Here is a 6,231-nt window from a genome sequence, read left to right as displayed (position 1 = left end):
GAGTTTTCTCACAAGCGCTAGAATTCCCCCAGGACCCCATGCTTGGCCTGTGTTCTTACACACTGGTGCCCAGAACTTTCGTTTTTTTCTTATTTTGAGGTGGAGTTTTGTTCAGTTACTTCTGCTGGCTTTGAATTTACTCTGTACACAAGGCAGGTCTTAAATTCACAATCTTCTTCAGGCAGCCAATGAAAAATGTGTCAGCCTGGCTTCTTGTCTCAGTGCTTACCAGGCAGGGGCAGGAGGATCATAAATCCAAGGCCAACCTGGGCAACTTAATAAAAATCTGTCTCTGAATAAATAAATATGGCCAGTGTGAGACTTTGGGCACAATAATCAATAGAGGAGAGAGAGAGAGAGAGAGAGAGAGAGAGAGAGAGAGAGAGAGAGAGAGAGAGAGACTTATATTCTTCCTTCATACCCTGGTCCCTAGTTCTAGAAAGAAAAGATCAATTTCTTTTTCTCCAAGAAGTGTGTTTGTCTGTTGTTTTGCCTAACTCAGTACATACTCAGAGTGAGAATGCCCAAGAACAACCCTGAAAAACAATGTTGGTCAAATAAAGACCCTCTACTGCCTGGGTCAAAAGACTGCCAAGTCCAAACCCCTGGGAGCCTGCAGAGCAGGGAGACAGGTGATCCACCCTCAGACCTTTGCTCTCCCTCCTTTCTTCCAGGGACTAAGCAGACCCTGGTGCAACATCTGTTTTTGTCCCTTCCGTAGATTCCCTTAACTGTCCCCTGACCCCGTTCTCCATTCCTACAGGTCAGCTCCCAATACCAAGAATCAAGTTCTATCTGTAACCCCCAGAGGCCACACCTGTCAAGATCTCAAAAGCATCCTCTACCAGGCAATCCACAGCTACCACACTCTCCTGGGAACCAAAGAGGGCAGTGACAACTTTGGAACAAAACACCCACCCAACAAAGACCAGCTCAGATACCAGCAGCTGGCTACAATCTTCCTAAAACACATGCCTAGATGCCAGCATAAAAACACAGTCAATGACAGCCAGGACAATATGTCTCCACTAGAGCCCAGCAACCCTACCATAGCAGGCCCTGATAAATACAATGTAGCTGAAGCACAAGACACTGACTTCAAAATACTCTCATGGATGTTAGTGGTCCTTAAAGAGGAAACAAATAAGTCCATTAAAGAAATCTACCAGAACACAATGAAATGAAATGAAGAAAAACGGTTTAAGGCTTGCAAGTGGAATAGTATCAGTAAACAAAACTTAAACTGAGGGAAACCTGGAAACAAAAGTTTAGGAACTCAAACAGGAAACTGGAAGTCAAGCCTCAGCAACAAAATATAAGCTGCAGAAGAGAAATTTCAGGCATTGAAGACAAGATAAAAGAAATGGATACCTTGATCCAAAAAAGAAAAAAGTGTTAAATCTAAAAAAAACAAAAACTAAAACAAAAACCCAAAAACTCCAGGCACAAAACATCCAAGAAATCTGGGACACTATAAAAAGACCAAATCAAAGAATAATAAGAATAAAAGAAGGAGAAGAAACCTAGGTCAAAGGCACAGAAAATATTTTTAGCAAAATCATAGAAGCTAAAGAAGGAGTTACTTATCAAGATATAAGAAGCACACAAACACCAAATGAACTGAATCAGAAAAGAAATTCCCCACAGCACATAATCATCAAAACACTAACCTACAGAGCAAAGTAAGGATATGAAGAGCTGCAAGGGAAAAGACCAAACAGCACACAAAGGCAGACCTTTAGACTAACACCCGATGTCTCAATGGAGACTCTAAAAGCCAGAAGGGCTACATTCAAGAAACACACCTTACCATCAAGGATAGACATTACCTCAGGACATAGGCTGGAAAAAGATATTCAAGCAAATGGACTTAAGAAGCAAGTTGGTATAGCCATTTTGATAGTTGAAAAAATAGACTTCAAACCAAAACTAATCAGAAGAGATAGGGGAGGAGACTACATACTCATAAAAGGAAAAAAAAAATCCATCAGGAGGATATTACAAGTTTTCACATCTATGCACAAACACAAGGGCACCCAACTTCATAAAACAAACACTATTACAGCTTAAATCACAGATCCACCCTCATATATTGATAGTGGGTGACTTCAGTACTCCTCTCTCACCAATATACATGTCATCCAGAATAAACAGAGTAATGCTGGAGCTAACTGATATCATAAACCAAATGAACCTAGAGATATTTATAGAACATTTCACCTAACCACAAAAGAATATATCTTCTTCTCAGGATCTCACAAGACTTTCTCCAAAACTGACCACATACAGGGAAAATCTTTCTGAATAGAACCCCATTCACACAGATACTAAGACAAACAATCATTGGGACTCATGAAACTGAAAAGGCTTCTTATGGCAAAAGACCTCATCGTTTGGGCAAAGAGTTAACCTAGAGAATGGGGAAAGATTTTTATTAACTATACATGCTATAGCAGGCTAATATACAGAACTGAAAAACCTGGGCATCAAGAAAACAGTAACCTAGTTAAAACAGTAACCTAGTTAAAACAGTAACCTAATTAAAACAGTAACCTAGTTAAAATAGTAACCTAGTTAAAAATTGGGGGTACAGATCTAAACAGAGAATTCTCAAAAGAGGAAGCTTAGATGGCTGAGAAGCACTTACAGAAATGTTCAGCATCATTAGTCATCAGAGAAATGAAAATCAAAACTACTTTGAGATTTCATCTTGGGGGTGGGGTGGGGTTGGGTGGTCCCTGAAAATGCAAAAGCCTGCAAGGAAACAATCTGCGTGGAAATCTAGTTCCACACAACTTAGCCAGGTGCTTCTTCAGACTTCTAGAATCTGACACCAGGCCGTCTACGTTAGACATGTGTCTTAGTCGGGGTTTCTATTCCTGCACAACACATCATAACCAAGAAGCAAGTTGTGGGTTGTGGTGGGGGAAGGGTTTCCATATCCACATCTCTGTTCATCACCAAAGGAAGTCAAGACAGGAACTCACATAGGGTGGGAACTTGGAGGCAGGAGTGGATGCAGAGGCCATGGAGGGGTGCTGCTTACTGGCTTGCTTTCCCAGGCTTGCTCAGCTTGCTTTCTTATAGAACCCAGGACCACCAGCCCAAGGATGGCACCACCCAAAATGGGCCCTCCCCCCTTGATCACTAACTGAGAAAACGCCTTACAGATGGATCTCATGGAGGCATTTTCTCAAGGGAGGCTCCTTTCTCTGTGTTAACTCCAACTTGACACACAAAACAAGCCACTGTAGCATGTTTAAGAACTGTCCAGTTTTGGAAGAAAGTTCCCTGTTAACAGTCATCTCGGTCCCATATGTACAATACCGCTTACTTCTTACACTGAAACTCTTGTAAAGTACATATGGCCTCTACCATGAAGATGGGTTCAATAGCTTAAGAGTACAGGAGAGGATCTGACGTGGTCTCAGTCCTACAGATGGAGTAGACATCACCAAGCTACAGAGCACGTGACGTCTCCCCTAAGGATGGCTTCTACTGACTGAGAAACAGTGCTCAAGATAAAAGTCTAGGGAGGATGAGTCTGGGATAGACATAATTGTCTGGAGGATTCAGGTGAGGCTTGCCCCTAGAGATAGCACAGGTCACCAAGCTAAGAACAACATCCACTCACAGATTTCTGTGAGGAAGACAGACAAACATCCCTTCCACTGAAGAGAAAGAATGGTATGTATAGCATTCCTGGCTTCTCTGGTGTTTTTCTGTGAGCACAAAGGCCTCGTGCCTTCCACATCATCTTACGTCAATCAGAATGGTCAAGATCAATAACAAATGTCAGCTCATGTCAGTGAGGATATAGAGGAAGATTAAATACTCATTGATTGCTGGTGGCACAGCAAACTTCCATAGCCACCATGGACATCAGTATGTTGGTTCCTCAGAAAGATAGGAACTGACCTATCTCAAGACCTAGCTACGCCACTCGTCTTGGAGTTTCTGCTACTGTGAAGAGACACCATCGCCGCAGCAACATGTATAAAGAGAAATATCTAACTGGGGCTGGCTTACGGGTTCAGAGGTTTTGTCCGTTACTATCGTGGGAGGAAGCATGGCAGTGTGCAGGCAGGCATGGAGCTGGAGAAGGACTAGAGTTCTGTATCTGGATCAGCAGGTAGCAGGAAGAGAGAGGACCCGACTCGAGCATTGAAACCTCAGATCCTATCCCTCAGTGACATACTTCCTCCAACAAGGCCACCCCTACTCCGGAAAGGACACATCTCCTACTCCCTAAGCATTCAAATATAAGTCTATGAGGGTCATTCTTATTCAGTCCACCACGCCTTGGCATATACCCAAAGGGCAGTTCATTCCACTACGCAAGTACTTGATCCTTCATTGCCGCTCTATTTGTAACAGCCAGAACCTGGAAACAACTTAGATGTCCATTAACAGATTAATAGAAAAAGAAAATGTGGTATGTTTATACGATGGCGCGTCACTCAGTGTCACTACCGTCTCCAGCCAGCGGAAAAGAAGCGACGAAACCGATGTCCTTCTCAAAGCAGTTTACTCAGGAACATAACTATGTGCACTAAAAAGATCCCCCGCCCTCTCTCGGCCATCCCCTTTTATTCCCTCTAGTCCACTCCCCATCACCCTATTCCACGTAGGCACAGTTCATTGGCACAGGACTACATTCGTCACATCATCTGATCTTTTGCCGTGGTGCATCTGTGCAGTGCAGTTTAACTGACGTGGCTATCCTGAGGGATATGAGGAAGTCAGTTGTTAGCTGTTAGACTTGGCAGCAGTCCCAGGCGCCATCTTGGGGCTGCGGCCAAACCCGCTCCTCACAACTCAGCTGTTAAAAAAAAAAAAAAATGAAATTATAAAACTTGTAAGTATATGGGTAGAACTATAAAAAAAATCATCGTGAGTGAGGTAACTCAGATACAGAAAAAGAAATATGGTATGTATCTGCTTATAAGTGGATGTTAGCTGTTAAGCCATTGATAAGTAAACTACTATCCATATAAGCACTGAAGTTAGGCACTAGCAGGGAGGGACGGATCTTTTTAGGAAGGGGAAATAGAATAGATAGTTATGGGTAGACATGGAGGGAACAGGAACAGGAAGATCAAATAGGGAGGGGGAGGGGAGGGGGTAGGGAGAGGATATGGGGAGGGACAACTAAAACTAAAGGCTATTTAAGAGGGTGTATGGAAACCTAATATAGTAGAAGCTTCCTATATTACACACATATATGAAGGCAATCTAAATAAAATTACCAAATAGTAGGTTAGACAGGGCCTCAATTGGACATCTTTCATCACCAAATAAAGGCTCTAGTTCTGGAAATGGGTAACACCTAATGGAGTTGGTGGCCAAAGGGGCCTCATGGGAACCCCCAAACTACATAGGCTTTTTTTTTTTTTTTTCTTTTTTCGAGACAGGGTTTCTCTGTGTAGCCCTGGCTGTCCTGGAACTCACTCTGTGGACCAGGCTGGCCTCGAACTCAGAAATCCGCCTGCCTCTGCCTCCCAAGTGCTGGGATTAAAGGCGTGCGCCACCACGCCCGGCTACTACATAGGCTCTTAACGAGGTTATTAATGACTCTTCGTAAAGTGACAGTAAGGTCATGTTGTTGAAGATAGTACTGTCTACAATTTATTGAACCTATTGAAGTTGAGCTGGTGCCTACCTAGAACCCACACTCCTACAGACTAGTATTTGTGATACTGGAGGGCACTCTGCATGTTATCAAAGGAGATATGTAAGCACCCGCCCAGCTACAAACACTATGATTTGCAACGGTGACTGACCTGCAGGACAGCTGGTACAATGGTGGCACCAAGCCTGTGGGAGTGACCAGTCACTGTCTGATCTGGATTCAGGTCCACTCCACGAGTTGGCACCCATCCCCAACACTGCTTAGGTGCCCAAGAATCTGAGACTAAATTGGTGAGGGATCTCGGTGCAAACCAAGTAGTGCTGTTCTGCTAAAGGAAGATGGCTATAAAATGGGTCCTAATGACATTCCTTTGCTACACGCATAGACCAGTGCCTTGCTCAGCCATCATCAGAGAAGCTTCATCCTGATGGAAAGAGATATAGAGACCCTCAGCCAGACAGTATGCAGGGAGAGAGACCTTGGGATACTCAGCCCTAAATGGGATGTTTCCACCAGGGCTCAGAGAAGGGCGAGGAGGAGGAGGAGGAGGAGGAGGAGGAGGAGGTGGTAGTAAGCATGATGGAGTCACAAAGTCTGCA

This window comes from Mus pahari, chromosome 15 (assembly GCF_900095145.1).
Source record: "Mus pahari chromosome 15, PAHARI_EIJ_v1.1, whole genome shotgun sequence".
Classification (NCBI taxonomy): domain Eukaryota; kingdom Metazoa; phylum Chordata; class Mammalia; order Rodentia; family Muridae; genus Mus; species Mus pahari.
Note: the sequence above shows the minus strand (reverse complement) of the source record.